Source organism: Silene latifolia, chromosome 9, assembly GCF_048544455.1.
Source record: "Silene latifolia isolate original U9 population chromosome 9, ASM4854445v1, whole genome shotgun sequence".
Lineage (NCBI taxonomy): Eukaryota > Viridiplantae > Streptophyta > Magnoliopsida > Caryophyllales > Caryophyllaceae > Silene > Silene latifolia.
In genome coordinates this window covers 51,007,409-51,026,367 of record NC_133534.1, presented here as the reverse complement: position 1 = coordinate 51,026,367, position 18,959 = coordinate 51,007,409, and the positions used below count along the sequence as shown (strand labels likewise).

Sequence of the window (18,959 nt, the reverse complement as noted above, 5' to 3'; positions counted from 1 at the left end):
AAATTTGTGTGTTTTTAACGATCAGTAATAAATGGTTTACAAAGAACACAAAAGTGCAAGTATCTCTAAAGCTTGGTTAAAATCAGTTTCTTGCAAAATCTAGATGATATTAGTCAGATTAATTAATTTGAATTAGTAGGTTAGTGATAAGTTAAAGCATGATAATTAATACTTCCTCTATCCCGGTCATATGTTGTCCTTGTCCATTTTCCGGTGTCTCAGTCAATTATTGTTTTTTCTATTTTAGACGTAGAGGGGAAGCGAAGGAATTGACGGGAGGGAGAACAAAGGAAGTGAGTTTTGCCTCTAATCTCTCATTTGTTGCAGAAATGTCGACTAAGCAAGAATGACGAAAAATAAACCCTCCAAATCTTTCTTGCTCCATTTCCTTTATACACAACTTTTGTTCCATACTAGGCCTAAAATTGAAGGGGTATTACATAAGAAAGAAAATAGAAAATAGAGGGATAGAAGCCATAATTGTTTATTTTGGACAACTCACGTTGGGGACTGCAAATGTCGAATTTATCCGATACTCCAAATTGTAGATGGATTTGACAATAAGACCTCGTTGGGGAGGGGGATATATGAAACACAATGGGAAAGGTAGAGAAGGGAGAGAGAATGGAGTATGTATATTTGGATATAATGTTGCTCTAATCAATGGAGTTTGTATGTTTGGATACACAATAAATAGGCTATATATAAGAGGTATTATCACTAGGATCTGTTTGGATTGAGAGATTTGGAGAAAAAGGGAGGGGATGAAATTGGAATGATGAAGAATTCATTGTTTGATTAGCAAAATAAAGGTAGAGAGATTTGGAGGGGAGAGAAAATGGATCACTCAATTTCCCTCCTCCAAGGCAAATTATTTCCTCACAAACATAGGTAAGATTTGAAGGAAAATCACCTCCTCCATTCTCCCTCCCCTCCCCTCTCCTTCCCTTCCTTTCCCTTCCCTTCCCTCTTTCCCCCCTTCTATCCCTTTCCCTCTTTTTTTACTATCCAAACACACCCTAAAGTATAATATTTCATTTACATATTTAAAAAGTCAAAAAAACAAAATCCTACCTAATTTATAATCTACTCACCATCAAATTAGGAACTGTGGCTATTGGTTATGATGTTATACATCAAATACATGTTCCTTTTTCTTTGGATACATTATTAGAGGTGGCAATCGGGCGGGTTCGGGTCAATTGTTGTCTCGATTAGGGTCGGGTCATAACCAGGTCTAATTACTTTATCACTTTATTTTAATTTTTTACCATTAACTTTAGCTTTCAACTATTATTTTGGTTTAGTTAGTTTGTTCCTCCATTTCAATGGGTTCTATATATTTTCCTTTTCTGGTCTTTTCATTCAATTTCATACATTTCTAATTTGATTCTCTCTTTTACATGTTAAAAGACTATCCTAACTCCAACTTATTTGGAGGCAAAGTTAGAGCCGTGGGGCAGCAAAATTGAAGTAATAAAGTAAGTTGTGTAAGGGTAGATAAGTAATTACATATCCCAACCTCACTCACCTAAATACTTGTGCAAAAAGCAAATGTATAGAATCCATTGGAATGGAGGAAGTATTAAGTTAAATGTACCAAGGTAAACACTACTTCTCCTTGGACTGAAACTGATCTGATTTAACTGAAGTGAACTTATAAGATCTGAATTGAACTTAACTTAACTTAACTGAACTTAACTAATAGGATGTGAATTGAACTTGTAAGATCTGAACTTAACTGAACTTATAGGATCTGAACTGAATTGAACTTATAGAATCTGAACTGAACTTATAGGATCTGAACTGAACTGAACTGAATTTGTAGGATCTGAACTGAAATTAAATTAAGTGACGTATATGATCTGAACTGAAACTTAAGATTTGAATTGAACCGAACTGAACAACTGAACTTATAGGATCTGAAGCGAACTTAAGTTAAGTGACTTTAAGTCCAAAAGAACTGAAACTAAGGTTATTAATAATTATTGAGTCATCAATTTATCGGATCTATATGGGGCCGGGTTCGGGTTCAGGTCCATAATCATCAATTCATCAAGTCGTATTGGGTGTCCGATCATAAATGGATCAAATCGGGCCGATTTCGGATTGCTAAATTTTCAGGTTCTATTGGATTGGATAGTTTGCTAGCTCTAGATACAATATAGGGTTATTTAATGACAATACTCCAAACTATTGCGGTGCTTCTTGAAATACTCCGGACTTTAATTTAACTAGCAATATACCCAACTTTCCCATCCATTTGCTCTTACTAGAATAAGTGGAAGGGCTACCGGCTGAACCGGTTTCTCTCTATTTTATCCCTCCTCTCTTCTTCACCTATTTTAATTACTCTATGAAAACACCATTAATTCTTTATTTCCAGAATACACAAAACCCATTAATCTCCTCCAATCCCGCCGCGCTTTGTTCTTATTCTTATTACATCCATTGTTGACGGAAGAGCACCGACGATGACAAAGGAGTTTCAAAGATATTGGACCTTTAATCTCATGAAAATACGGATAGGAAATAATGAAATAAGAGGTTGCTTACAAAAGCTCACTATGTAGCACAATGAAAACCCGTACTCTCTATTTTTCAAACATGAAAATCAATTGATGGATCTGTCTTGCAGAGCACAATTCGCCATTAAATTTCTATAAATAGAGAGGAATAGTGTGCAAAATAATCTAATCTAATGATTTCTTATTCTTACAAGTTGTACAAGAATTCCCAGGTAAAATAAGGCTTCAAATGCGCTTTAACTAGTACTAAATTGGCCAGCTTTCATCAATTTCATGAGTCTGCCATGGAGCTCCATATATATCATAAAGTTTCGATTTCGGTTTCGATTTCGGAGTTGGTTTGGGGTTCTGAAATCCGAGTGTTTTGGGTGATTTCATAGGTTATTGGGTCTTTGAACTCGACACCATCTTCAACTATCAAGCACCATTCACGCCGAACCGCCTTGCTCTTTGAACCTTGAACCTTAAAGCGCGTTGCCGCTTTGAACCACCATTTCAGTTTCAAATTTTGAAACCCTAGATCCCCATTAAAACTTGGGGGTAAATTCTAATCTGATACAATAGCACTAAAATTTGTAGAAAGGTTGAAACCCTAGATCCCCATTTCAATTTGGGGTGTGTATTGTTATTTTTTGGTAATTTAAATGGGGTTTTCTGGATTTTTCCAGATTTATTAGAATAGGAAAGGGGAAGGTGATGAAAATTATCTATAATCACAAAGGTGAGATTTTTTACCTGTTATTACAGGTTAATAAATGGTCAATTCTGTTTAAAGCGGAAGGGTGTAATAGTAGGTTATATTGGTAGTTAAAATAAAGTCTGGAGTATTTCAAGAAGCACCCCAATAGTTTGGAGTATTCCTATTAAATAACCCTACAATATAAATCTAAATCTTTCTTATGTTGATTATGATTAGGTTGGATAGAATATGGAGCTGTTGAAATCATTGCCTTCTATTTTCCTCCTACCTCCGAATGCTATCCAAATGAGGGATTAAATTTATTTTAATATTGACTAAGTACAATAAAATATATAAAAGAAATTATAAATTTAAATCTAAAATGATTTTATATAAACACTTTTTTTTGTCATAATTATTTGTTCGCATTTTTATATTTGTAAAAGATAATTTAATTAAAGGTAAACAAATAATTCGAACGGTAGAAATATCCTTTATTTAATTATCTTTAATAAAATAACTTTAAGTAGTCGTTCATGGTTTTACGAGAAGCTAGGTTTGTCTCAGTTAATGTATTATACAACTGGTTGTACATACAAGTAATACAATTTATTCAATGTAATTGAGCTTTCCTATAAAGTTATCGAGCTCTACTAACAAAATTATCGAGTTATGATACAAAATTATTGAGCTTAACAGAATAATTATTAGCTCAATAATTTCGTAAAATAGCTCAATAACTTGTAAAATAGCTCAACAACTTTGTGTAAGAGCTTAACAACTCTGAGGCGGTTGTACAATGCTACTATACAACTGGTTGTAGGATAGTATTTGTGGGTTTGTCTTTGAGAAATGATAAGATGCTTAAATATCATTGTGTTAATTGCATGCTGTAATTAATAGGAGGTAAATTCTCATTTAATACGGATATATTCGTCTTAAGTTTAAGATGGATCAAATATGTCTATGTAAAATGAATAAGACAAATGTATATACATATGAAAAGGTAAAAGATTTGTCCTGCAAATATATTTGCGATGATATTTGATAAGTTTTAATATTAGGACGAATATCTCCGTTTGAAAGAAGACTAGCGGATAATAATAAGAAGGAAAATTTCTACACCAGACCTTGTTCTTTCTGGCTTCATTTCAGCTTATTTCAGTCCAACTCAGCTTTATTCACTTTAGTTTAGTTCAGTTTCATTCAGTTCCTCTCATCTTTTCATAAATTAAGAACTCTTATTTCAGTTTCATTCAGTTCAGTTTAGCTCTAGTAGTTTCAGTTCAGTTTAGCTCAGCTCAGTTCAACTTTTATTCCTCGAAAAGAACAAATCATACTCGAGAATTACCGATTCCATATTCACAAATTCTCATTTGTGACGACATTATTCCGTCACAAGCTTATAACCTTTCACAAAGAGCAAGTAGGAAAGCAATTAAAAGAGTAAATAAGAGACAGGCTCTAAAACGTCACGAGTTTGTGACCGTCATAAAAGCAAGACAGTCTATTCCATATTTTACCAAGTGAAGGCGGACACGGAAATAAAGAGGTGCGTTGGTGGGTCCGGATTAATACAAAGAACCCGACAAAGTGACAGGCTCACATGGACAAAAATAGATAGGTGGGTCCCATTTCCACAGCAAAGCATTAAAATTCTCGAGTGCACAGTTAGACAATAGGGACAGAGTTGACCTTGTATCGTTAAGACCGACAAAGTGAGGACCTACCTTTTTGCCTCATACTTCGTACAACACTAATTTCATTTAACACAAATTCTCCCTTATGACGGAGATACCCGTCGTAAGCTTACGACGGGTCAATTATATACCATATTATTCGCGGGTCGGGAAACATAGTATAGACAACGCACTGTTGATCATTTAATGCATATTGTACGTGTGTACTTTGCATGACACTTATTGTGTAGAACATTTGCAATAAGTCTTCATTGCCTTTAATGCCATATATCTCCATATCTCTCTCATTAATGCTACACTTTCTTCTTCACTCTCCTGCGTCTTCCTCTTCAGTTCCAAATTGTGATCCTTCCCATTCAAATGAGTCTATTGTTCAACATTTTTAAGAAACCCCAAAAAAATAAATCCCATTAAAATCTTGCTTGTGTTGAAAATTATATATGCGTCTTAAAAATCAGTTGTCAAAATTTACATTCATAATATCTCAAAAAGGACTTCTTGCAAATAATGGATGAGGAAAATGGAGCCTTAATTGATGTTACTATGGTGGACGAAGATGATGATTATGTCATCATTCAAGGAGGGTTTACGGATAATAGTAAAGGTATGTATAATTAGGACACATTTTTAATGCTTACAACAGAATGTTCACATTTCTTTCACAAAGGTGTTTACTTTTGGGGCAAATGTCAATTGTCAATTAGAATAAGGCATATAATGTAAAATGCAGTTGTTGTGTTGTATTTTATTCATGTCAATACTTTTCCTTCTCATGTGATCCACTTAACTAGATTATGGCAGTTCATATAAATGCACATGTTGGTATTCATAAAGGTCTACACTTTTAGTTCAAATGTTACCCTGTCAACTATAGAAAGACCGATAATGGAATTTGCAATTGTTGTTTAGTATTGTATTCATGTCTATATTTGTCTGACAAATGTCACCCTGTCAAGTATACTATCTCATTTTGCAATTGTTGTTTAGTAATGTATTGATGTCCATACCTTATGGGGAAATGTCACCCTGTCAATTAGACCATCTCAGTTGTCACTTGTTCTTTAGTATTGTATTGATGTCTATACCTTTTGGGCAAATGTCACCCTGTCAATTTGACTTTCTCAGTTTGAACTGACAAAATATAGTTGTATTGATGTCTATATTTTTTGGGCAAATGTCACCCTTTGAACTTCAATATCTAAGTTCATTTTAATGCACTTGTTCTTTTGTATTTGATCAATGGCCATACTTTCTTATCTAATGTGACCCTGTCAACTTCATTAGGTACTGATTATTCCAAGTCACTATGGGAAGAGCGTTAAAGAGGCTGTCAATTGGCGATGTTCAATGTTTACAAATGTCAACAATCTGATAACAAAGAGCCAGAGCGTTAAAGAGGCTAGGTCAATTGTCGAGAACTTCTATGGTACGGCCAACGCTGAAGTGACCTCTCTAGTTCAAAACCTTGCAATGGACGCGGACCATAACACTCAACCATCTGAAGACCGTGCTGTTTTAGACCCCGTTCGATGTACGACGAAAGGGAGGAGCCAAAGGAAGAAAAGGGCCCTCGGTAAGAAGAAAAGAGCGAAGAAACCCAATGACAACGCCCAGTTCAATGTTGATTCCTACACGCCAGTACCGCGGCTCCTGTGAGTGCTTGAGCTGTTCTAACAGTTTCACCTTTTAAGACCGACACCTACCTACTATGTATCATTTTGGCGCAATAACTATGTCGTCTCTTAGTTTTTATTTTAAAATTATGTTAAGAATGATGTACACGTGACCGATTGCATAATTTGGGACCTTTTCTTATGTGGTAATATAATGGTATTGCATGTATTGCAGTTTATATATCAAAATGGAAAAATATTCCCAATCTAAGTTTTTCCTCTCCAAAATGTCACCATAAATTAATTGATAACATAATAGGAAAATATGGTCACAGAATTGAAGAATGATGTACACGTGACCATTATTGCATAATTTGGGACCTCTTCTTATGTGGTAATATAATGGTATTGCATGTATTGCAGTTTATATATCAAAGTGGAAAAATATTCCCAATCTAATCTTTTCCTCTCCAAAATGTCACCATAAATTAATTGATAACATAATAGCAAAATATGGTCACAGAATTGGAGGTCTAATGTGTAAAATTTGTGTATTTTTATAGGACCTTTAATCTTTCATTTCATTAGATGGCCTCCTGATTAGTGGTCATCTTTTACGTGGTAACATAATGGCCGAACATATGAACATGTAATAAAGGGTGTATGCTTGAGACTGCCAACATAATAAGAGACTATGTGAACATTTTACCAAATACGCATGTATGTCATTAAACTTACAGCTGTTTATGTTGCCATTGCTGATGGATATGGTATCATAAGTACTATAACCACACATATTCTTACCAAAAGTCTTACTTGGCATATCAGATTCTAATAACCAACATCTTTGCTTGTTTATGACGGAGATGCTACACTTCCAAAATAAAAGTTATTCACCAAATTTACAAGCTAAGAAAACGGACATGTCCAAAATACGAGGCCATAAACATCACCCAAAATGAGGCCCTACATAATTCGTCTTCCAAAATACAACAAACCCAATCTCATAAACATCACTACTTAGGCTGTGCAGTAGCCTTCCTTCCCCTGCTGTGCGTGTTAATCTGGGTCATTCTCTGACTTGGTACGGCAATCTCATCAAGTCCAAGTGAAAAGGATGGTGGATGAACCATTTCGACATCAATCAAGGCGTCCAACTTCTCCCCAAGTGCATTCCAGGCAGCAACAAACTCTTGATTCGCCAACGCCTGTATGAACGACCCTTGCGACTGCGAGCCTGAAGCTCCACTAGTCATCTCACTGGACTTGGACTGAAGTTCCACACCACTCTCGTCATGGGCTCCTAACTCTTGCATCAGGCTCTTGTGGATAACATTTACCACACTAAGATTCCGCCTTGTTGTCATCCAATTACGGACGCGGACCTATAGAATATGAAAAAACCTCACAAATGGTTACTCAATGACTGAAGACACATCAAAATTAACAACAAAATTCCACAAACATGCCACCTTCCACGGGAGCAAAATATAACGACATTAAAAGAGTAACACACAAACCAAAAATGTCAACAAATCCACCCATTATGTTACCCTTTTCATTTCATTACATTTGACCAACATTTGAACACCCAAATAGTAAACAAACATAAAAAATTACTACTGTCAAATTTTTTTACCAATATGACAACAAATTTCGGCATCTTGTCAACATTTTTACCATTGTTGTTAATAGTATAACTTACTTTCAATGTCAACACAATATAAGGACATTATAAGACTAACACACATACCCAAAATGTATCATTACATTAAAATAAACAATGTCAACAAATTCAGCCCAATTGTTTTCCATTTTATATCACCACAAACATCTCACAAATGATTACTCACTAACTGAAGACACATCAAAATTAACACCAAGAATCCGAAAATTTGTCACCATTTTTCAACATTATTGTGTTATAGTCTAAGTTACCTACCAAGAGAACAAAATATATCAACATTATAAGAGGGACACACGAACAAAAAATGTTAACACATCCACCCTGAATGTCACCCTTTTCATTTCTTTACATCTCACCCACATTTGAACACCCAAATAATGATCAAACATAAAAAAATTACAAGTTTGAAAAAAAATTGTTATCACTTTCAAGAGACTTGTCAATAATCAACATCACAAGTTTCAGATCAGAAAAGACTACTCACTTAAACAAAATGACAACAAAAGCACCAACGACATAAAATCAGAAAAGGAGACCATAATCAAAAAAATTTATATTTATTTGCATGTCTCGTTTTTAATCAACCATAACCATAATTATTACCCCCAAAAAATAATAACAATAGCAACAGAAATACATACCTTCACCGACTTCGTCACTCTTGCTTGCGGATCTTGTGTTCTTCTTCAGTGTGATTCGTTTTGTCACCATGTTTATTGATAATGTTTTATTATTTTTTTGTTAATTAGGAACGATCTGCAAGAAAATGAAAGGTTTATTTCATAAACATTGGAATGGGGAGAGAGAAGGGGGAGAGAGAAGGGGGTAGAGTAACGGTGAATGTAATTGTGATAGAGAGAGGGGGAGGTTACATTGGGAAGGGGGGATTAAGATAGGGTTAATGCAACATAATTAATGCAGACGGAAAAAAAGTCTCACTTGACTATTCATATACAGTAATTAATGTCGACCCAATTTCCACGAATACACCACTATCCGACCCGTCGTAAGCTTACGACGGGTATCTCCGTCATAAGCAAGACGGACTGTTCATTTAAAGTCCGGTTTTATTAGTAGTGGAGCGAGAAGGGCTGGTAGGTGCGTTGGCGTTGAAAAATTTCGAAATTGTTAGTTAGAAATTTTTAATTTTTTTTGTGGTCTTTTTATAATATTACCTTTTTGCCTCTGCTGTAAATTTTCGCTCCCGCTGACTTAAAATCTGGCTCTGTCGCTGGGTCTTATGTAACCATTTTTATGGTTTATGAGAGAATTAGGCAATAGAGGTTCATCAAGAGATTTGTAGGATGACATGTGATAGGTCCATTTTATATACATTTTAACCCGCTATATTAGCTCTATTTTACATGTCATTTGCACTAATGTTAGTGTTTGCGAGCTAATTCCGTGTTCTAGTTGTATTTGCTTGTTTTCATTATGTTTTGTAGGAATATAAGCTTTTAGTAGATTTTTCCCGTCAAAGTAACAAATACAAGAGTTCACGAGGCTAATAAGAGCAAGTCTTGATCATAGAAAGGTGTTTCGGGAAGCATAGGGGCATTTTGGGAAGACATTTGGAAACCCGAGCAAGAAGAAACTAATCTTAGTTGGTGGATATGTAAAGAAATGAAATACAAGTAAAAGCCCAAGCCATATGCAAGCATTGGATGCCAAATGATGCTTAGGATGCCTTAGACGGACGCATTAAGAAACAAGCATCGGATTCCGCATCAACAATAAGTGCAAAGATAAGATGAATTAAGAGAAAAATGAGAAAAGTCACGGCACCGATAGGGGTTACCCCCTGTAGCTTATTTCCGTTACTCCCTTCACTCCTATAAATAGAAGCTTTGGTCGACACTTCTTAGACACTTCTTACATACTTTTTACACCACTTTTATACTCTCATTTTAGTTCTTAGTTTAGGTTAGATTAGATTTCCTTTTAGCATTTCCATTTTGTTATTAACAATTTTAATTCAAGTTATATACAATTTACATTTCAAGTTATTTCCATTTGTTCTTCATTTCCAAGTTCATTCCCAATTGTTAAGGTAATCTTATTTCCAATATTGTTTTGTTATCCATCACTAGTTAATATGTTTATCTTTATCATTTCATATGTCATTAGATTAGTTTTCATTATGCATAAGTAATTCAATAGTCTAGGGACTAAGGAAGCCATGCAAAATCTAATATATGTAAAATGATAAATTAGGTAGATATAATAGTGTCTAATTGTTTCTATCACATGTTTGCACCACCACGTTTAATCTTTGGTTATTGGCTGTAATCGTAGATTAAGTTTGTTAATTCGTTCTATAAGTCGAGAGGCACGGAATCGGATTAGACTAAGCATGTGTAGTAAGACGACCTAGTCATAAACGAGAGTTTTTCTAGAACCCGGTCTATGGCTGACACTAATATCGTGAGGTGGGTGTCTCTAAGCCTAAACAATTGACAATGTTATTATTTTCGAGTTTAACATGAATATATATTTACATTTGCATGTGTGACCCGACTCCCCTAAACTCCTTTAATCATATATTGTTATATCACTTTAATTGCTAATCATCAAACCAAACCAAACGTAATCGACCTTGATAAAATTCATTCCATAACAATTAATTAACAACCCCCGTCTCTCTGTGGATTCGACCCCTACGTACTACATTCATTTGTGTCTAGGGTATTTATTTTTGCATAGGTGTGCGATAGCCTATCAAATTTTGGTGCCGTTGCCGGGGAGCACGGTTTTGTTTGCTAATTAGTTGTTGAATTTTATCTTGTTTTATTTTGTCTCGAGGAACACTTGTTCCTTGAGATCTTCTCACGGTTTCTTTGTAGTTTTAGTGACTATTTTGTAGGTAATAAAGCTTGGCCTTTCATAATGAGTTACGAATTCATTCCACAACTCCAAAATGAGCCTTTTCCTGACTATCTTGACCGATTATACTATTTTTGCGATGGTCTCATCTCCCTTGGGCATGTCCTTGATGGGGATTACTTGGGTCATTTCGTGCTTGGTGGCATGGATTCTGAAACCCGTGGATTGGCTCTAAAGTTTAGTAATGTGAGTCTCTATAACATGATTGAGTCGGAACTTTGGAATTTCTTAGATTCCATGGCTACCGAATGTCGAGAGTTAGCGCGCCAATTCGATGTGTGGCGTATCCAAGAGGAGCTCAAAGTGCTTCAAGCTCGTTTGGAACCACTTTCTCGAAATGAAGCAAGCCAATGTGAGATTATTTCCTCTCCTCATGCTCTCCCAACCTCCCAATGTGAGTCTTTTGACCCTAACCATTTTGATTTATTGGATGACGATGATGATGAACCGACTTTCATTATTGAAATGCCCCCTATTGTCTTTCCAATTTACCATTTCGTGGAGGAGGTAATTGACACACGTGCCATGGATAAGCTTGAGCCCGACCATAGTGAAACAGATGACGTTTTACCCGAGACATGTGATACCTTTGAAAATCCTTTCACATGGGATATAGTTGACCCATTCGAAGTTGATGGAGGACTTAGTGATGTTTATATAGAGGTTAAGTGGGATGCACCCCCCCATTTTTGATGAGTCCTACCACTTAGAGTTTTCATACCACCAATTTAAGACCATTCATGATTATAATTTGTGCACTAACGGTTATTTTTATGGTCTTAAGCATGGTGCTCCTTCTCTTGCTGACGAGGGGAGTACGGTGGTTCTATTTGAAATCTCTCATGGGCAATTTGATAAGATTAATCCTTTCTTGCCTTTGATCTTTCATGCTTATATCTTATCAATTACTTACATATACTTGTGTATTGCTCATGCCCAGGAATATGATCAAATTCTAAGGGCGTTGACATGCTTTTTAAAGGACGATGGATATTCATTTAGGAAAAAATGTTTTACTTATGCTTTTTAAGACAATTTACGATTGCAATTTCAATTTGGTTTTGATGTAATAGTTAGGACAATAAGACATTTTAACTTGCTTCGGTATTGTAGTAGCTTGCCTTTTGCAGGTACTTTGCTACTTGGATTGGACCTTACCCCGTTTTCAAGCTAGCTTGGGGGAGGCTTCTATACTTTAGTATGCTTTCTTGTCCTTCTTTATTTTTCGCATGTGTCATTTCATCTCCCTTTGTTGGTTTTTGTTTGTCCGTCTTTGTGTCACACATTGAGGACAATGTATTGTTCTAGCTTGAGGGAGGGATTTAGTGTGTCTTGCTTTATTGCTTTCACATATATTCAAAAATCCATAAAAATTGAAATTTTTTAGAAAAATAAAATAAACTTTGGTGTCTGGTTGTGTCCACCCTTTTGGCTTATGCATAATGCCATTCTTCTTTGCATTTTCCATATTGTAGCTTTTTAAGCTAATGAATCACGCTTTATTGACGGGTTTTGCTTTCATGAGGATGTCTTAACATAGTGGGTGAGGGATGGATTTTGGACAAAGTAGACTTGATCTTGTCATTGACAAACTACATAAATGGTAAGATAGAGCCTCCAAAAGGCCGATACATCTTTATCCGGTCCTATTTAGGCTGTGTAGTTTCTCCTCTTAGTGTGCGTTACATCTAAACGCACAAGTATGGTTTTTTGTTCCATTTCTTATGAGTTTTGCTATCATGATTGCATCTAGAAGCCATTCACTTGTTTGCTTACATATAATGCCCAAAAAAATCACCCTTTTCTAGCCACATATAAAATTGCCTACCCTTGTTGAGCTAGTGATTTGATACTTGTGTTAGGGTGCTCTCTTATATGGGATATGGTTATTTGATACTATTGTGAGCATTTTTGTTACGGGATTGCTGATTCCCGTAATTTGGTGAATGGTGGTGAAGAAAAAATTTTTTGAAAAAAAATAGAAAAAAATATGAGGAAAAAAAAGAAATGAAAAGAAAGAAAGAAGCATGAGAAAAATGATAAGCAAAGAAGAAAGAAATGTGAGTTGCTTCCATGTTTGAGATACATTGTTTTGGGAAGTAGTCTCTTGTGCTATAATGAAAAAAATGAGTCATCATCCTATTTTTGGCTCTAGTTCTTGCTCTTGGGAAAGGTTAAGGTTCGAAATAAGCATCCTTGCACTTTTTGGTTAGTTACTAGCTTGACACTTGCTCCACATGACCAAAAACATTTGTCCACCTTCTTACCTATTTCCCATAAGCCTTCTTCTTTGTTCTTGGCTTCTTTTCTTGTGCATATTTGATCATGATTAGCATTATCTTGTTGACTTGGAATGTTTACCATACTAGATTGCGAGCGCATTCTCTTGAGTCGTAGATAGGAGAGTGTCACATTCACATATAAATTGCCGTGTTCATTTTATGAGTGTGAGTGAATCGCGTGAGGAGCCCGATGTCAATAAGATCATGCAAAAGTTGAAATGTCCATGTGAAGTCCTTTGTGCTACGCCTTCATATAAATCTCATCCATGTTGTTGCATTTTCCCTATGCCCAGGTTGTTTTGGGATTTGATTCATTAAGCTTTAAAGATTACTTGACGGGAATTGCATTTGGAAGGGATGATTGTTGCTCGTACCCTTGTCCTTATCATACATTGTATAGTGTGCTTGCTTGAGGACAAGCAAGAGTTTATCTTGGGGGAGTTTGATAGGTCCATTTTATATACATTTTAACCCCCTATATTAACTCTATTTTACATGTCATTTGCACTAATGTTAGTGTTTGTGAGCTAATTCCATGTTCTAGTTTTGTTTGCTTGTTTTCATTATGTTTTGTAGGAATATAAGCTTTTAGTAGCTTTTTCCCGTCAAAGTAACAAGTAAAAGAGTTCACGAGGCTAATAAGAGCAAGTCTTGATCATACAAAGGTGTTTCGGGAAGCATAGGGGCATTTTGGGAAGAAATTTGGAAACCCGAGCAAGAAGAAACCAATCTTAGTTGGTGGATATGTAAAGAAATGAAATACAAGTAAAAGCCCAAGCCATATACAAGCATTGGATGCCAAATGATGCTTAGGATGCCTTAGACGGACGCATTAAGAAACAAGCATCAGATTCTGCATCAACAATAAGTGCAAAGTTAAGACGAATTTAAGAGAAAAATGAGAAAAGTCACGGCCCCGATAGGGGTTTGTGGCCCCGATCGGGGTTACCCCCCTGTAGCTTATTTCCGTTACTCCCTTCACTCCTATAAATAGAAGCTTTGGTAAACACTTCTTACATACTTTCTACACCACTTTTATACTCTCATTTTAGTTCTTAGTTTAGTTTAGGTTAGATTAGATTTCCTTTTAGCATTTCCATTTTGTTATAAACAATTTTAATTCAAGTTATATACAATTTACATTTCAAGTTATTTCCATTTGTTCTTCATTTGTAAGTTCATTCCCAATTGTTAAGGTAATCTTATTTCCAATATTGTTTTGTTATTCATCACTAGTTAGTATGTTTATCATTATCATTTCATATGTCATTAGATTAGTTTTCATTATGCATAAGTAATTCAATAGTGCAGGGACTAAGGAAGCCATGCAAAATCAAATATATGTAAAATGCTAAATTAGGTAGATATAATTTTTTCTAATTGTTTCTATCACATGTTTGCACCACCACGTTTAATCTTTGGTTATTGGCCGTAATCGTAGATTATGTTTGTTAATTCATTCTATAAGTCGAGAGGCACCGAATCGGATTAGACTAAGCATGTGTAGTAGGACGACCTAGTCATAAACAAGAGTTTCTCTAGAACCCGGTCTATGGTTGACACTAATATCGTGAGGTGGATGTCTCTAAGCCAAAAAAATTAACAATGTTATTATTTCCGAGTTTAACATGAATATATATTTACATTTGCATGTGTGACCCGACTCCCCTAGACTCCTTTAATCATATATTGTTATATCACTTTATTTGCTAATCATCAAACCAAACCAAACGTAATCGACCTTGATAAAATTCATTCCATAACAACTAATTAACAACTCCCGTTTCTCTGTGGATTCGACCCCAACGTACTACATTCATTTGTGTCTAAGTATTTATTTTTGCATAGGTGTGAGATAGCCTATCATCATGTCCGTCATTTTAAGGTTTGTCTACAAACCTTTTATTTTTGGACATAGGTGTTGAGGTTCATAGATAAGAGGGCTTACAATATAGTATCAAAGTTTGTGGAAAGAGAATGTGAAAAGAGAAAAAGTTTAGTCGGCCATGCTATAAACCTTGAATAAGTTTATTTGTTGTTGGTAGAAGATTTGTAGTCAAATGGGGTTGTATATTAGCTTATGTGGTATGAGAACACATGTATTAGAGGTTCATTTAAAATGAATTACATTTAGCTTTAAATGAATAACATATACCTCGTTTAAAACCTTCGGATGAAAATGATCATCTGAAGGGAAACCTCTACCTAATTTATTAGTATAGTCCTATTTCCTCTACACACCACCCTACTATGTACATGTGATCCCGTGATTAGCTAATTACTAGATATTTGCTAAATATCACCCCTATTTTTACTTATATCATCCTTAATTTTATTTTATTTTCAAGTTTGCCCTTTTCTCTAAAACACTTTTCTCTAAATTATTTTTTAGCGGTAATACAATTGACGGTGATCCATTTTACGATTATTTTTTTAATTCGTGCAATAGTGAAGGACATCAATCTCAAACGATTGTAATACCGAACAACATTATCGTTTTAACGATCAACGTTATGCTTATGATAACGACGAGGAAAGCGGTTTTGTAGGCGGTAACAACAACGGGGATGATTGGGTGAATGTAATTACGAAGAAGAATCGAAAAAACACGGGAAATGAATAGGAAGAAACTGAAATAATGGGAAACGAAGAGGTATAAATCGATTTTCAATCATTTTTCAAGTTTTTTTTACGTCGATGTGGGATTTAATTTCCCGAAAATACGTATTCGGCTCAGATTCATAATAAAACCCAGTATGAATAAGCACAGGCCTAAACGTGAAATTCACATGAATGGATCCGGTCTATTTCATGTGATCTACACGAATAAGGATGTCAGTGGGGCGGGTCTCGCCCCGCACCCGCCCCACTCGGCTAATGAATTGATGGGTCATGGGGTGGGGATGGGTTTCAAAAGTGTCATTCGTCGCGGGTATCCCCGCATCTCCCCGCTCTGCTTGATACCGTCGTTTTGTATCAAAATTAAATTTATAATTCCAAACTAAAACTATAGCTAGTGATAGTAAGGGTCGAACCATAGAGAGACAAGATTAATTTTGTTTGCTATTTTCAGTCTATAAAAGTAACAATTAAAAGGGGGGGTTTGAAATTGGTTGATTCTAATGACTAATTGCTAAATATGAAATTTCTCAACAAGATAAAAAGAAGATCGGGAATTTCGGTTCACCATGGCTAAGGTCAGGTCAATAAGGTAGCAAGGGTCTAATAATACGGTCTCAGGGAATATGAGCAAGCCTTTCGATCAATGCTCAAATTAACCTTACGGTCTTATAATTCCCTAGAATTTCTCAAAGCTTTCGCTCAAAGGAAATTCCAAATCTAATGATAGTTTAAATTACTAATCTTTCAATCTAGTAAAAAGGTTTATCAAAAGACGACAAGATCGATACAGAAGAATTCATGCTAACAAAACAATCCTAATTTATGTCATGGCTCACCTCGTTCCCAATCAATAAAAATAGCTACGCATGATTAAAACTATGACAATTGTAAAATTGAAAGCAAAGAACAAGATTGACATAATTGAATTGAATTAAAGACAAAAGACAAGAGATGAATTGCTGAAAGTAAATTAAAGCAACAAGTATTGAATTAACAAGAAATTAAAGAAGAAGTAAATTGAATTAAAGCTTACTAAGGATTGAAGAACAAAGTATTGAAATTCGAATTCCGACCTCTCCTCCAAAAACCAGATCTAAACTTTCTTCAATAATGAAAAGCATAACCTAAAATTGTAGCTGCGTTCTCCTGATAAGCGATGCCCAAAAAGAGTTAATTATAATTGGGCTTTTAAAAGTCTAACACGAAGAAATAAAACGCAGCTCGCAGACTGGTCGATCGACCGGTCAGCATGGTCGATCGACTGGGCAATTCAGAACAGTAGCTTCTGCTGAACTTCTCTGGTCGATCGACTGTACAACATGGTCGATCGACTGGACTGAGCTGTGTTGTGGCTTCTTTCTCTCTTCAAATCAGCTCTTCACTCCAATGCACGCATCCCAAGGTGAGTGAATCCGAACTCCCTTCTTCCAAGTTCCCTGAAGTTGCCTCCGGAGGACGGTTTAGGCTTGATTTAGCTCACTTCTACTCATTCCTACAATAAATCATAGAAAATGCAAAGTAAACCGTTTCGGGAGAAATAGTAGCTTTAAGCTAGCTAATATGCATGGAAATACGTGCCAAAACTGCAAATAAAGTGTATAGAATATGCACGTATCAAATCTCCCCAAACCAAACCTTGCTTGTCCCCAAGCAAGCACTATGATTTATATAAAAACCTAATGGAAAGGAGTATATCTCAGAGCTAGCTACAAGTCAATGCCAAACCGTTTAATGCACATAGTCAACTGCCGCAAAGCTCAAATCAAGTGAACAAACTTATGCATATCATGGAATTAAATCGGGTATTCGACCTTGCAAGACTCATAAATTTGGACTCTCCCGGATCACTCTTCTCTCAGCAAAGCAAATGGTAAGAATATATGTAAAAGAGAGGGAAGAAAAATACAGACTCTCACCTAGACTGCGACCGACAAAACATGTATGCTTGACTAGTATGAATAATGATTCTAGCTACCGTACACACGCATAACCACCGTCAAGGACTATTACATGCCGAACTATTGCAAAATTTGGATATGTGAGGCTAAGTGGGAAGGAAAGGGCAAAACAAGTATGGAAATGTGAAGGTAAGAGCCAAGCTAGTACCTAACAAACCATCAAAAACCGTATCCCGTTCTTCCAACTCGAAATATAAACCATGCCTTTAAAAGACTAGACAACACAATATCCCAAAACAAACACCTCCCATTCATGAAATAAGCACATGAGGTGTATTCTCGACTCAGCCGAATTATTATTTTATTTCAAACTCCTTATTATTTTTTTTTCTTTCTTTCTTTTCATTCTTTTTTTTTCAACTTCTGAACTAGTGGTTGATCGACCAGTGATGGCAGTCGATCGACCACCCTGTGCATTCCAGTGCTCTCTGCCCAGGTGAACACCCTTTTTTTTTTTTTTTTTTTTTTTTCATTTTTCTGAGTTTTTTCTTTCTTTCTTTTCCTCTCCTGATTTTCTCCTTTGTTTTTCTTCAGGCTAACACTCCTGCAATTCCTCCACTTCTCATAAATACTCACTCCAACATTACAAAAACGAACCAAAACTGCTTATAATTCGACAAATTCCTCTACTACTTCCTAGCTTGGCACAATGGTAGGCTAAGTATGGGATGTAGTTAAGGGCAACTGGCAGATATGGCTTATAGTGGAGTTAATGGGGTAAAATGAGAAAGGGGAAGATGCGATAATTCTCAAAACATGCAATACCGACCACAAACCGATGCGTATAGGCAATGAGCAATCAAAACTCATACACGTGCAAAACATGAAATGAAGGGAGTACTACTCTCAATCCTAAATTAACCGGTCATGAATGTCACCAGTTAAAGGCTCTATATCTCAGAAAGTATAAGTAGTTTGCCAAAAGTAATGAGTCAAGTCTAATTACCCGAAATGAATTCCATAACAAAATTTGAGAAATCACTTTTAATTCTCGCTAAGCAGCTGTG

At 35.6% G+C, this 18,959-nt stretch overlaps 1 long non-coding RNA gene across 1 annotated transcript; it reads right to left on the bottom strand.

Annotated features, from left to right (window-relative positions):
- Positions 1-7,246: 7,246 nt before the first annotated feature.
- On the bottom strand, positions 7,247-9,151 carry LOC141602678 (uncharacterized). The gene is made up of 2 exons (XR_012524600.1): positions 8,849-9,151; positions 7,247-7,905 (listed from the first exon to the last, which is right to left on the bottom strand). It is a non-coding gene; the product is annotated as an uncharacterized LOC141602678 (long non-coding RNA).
- Between the last annotated feature and the right edge of the window lie 9,808 nt (positions 9,152-18,959).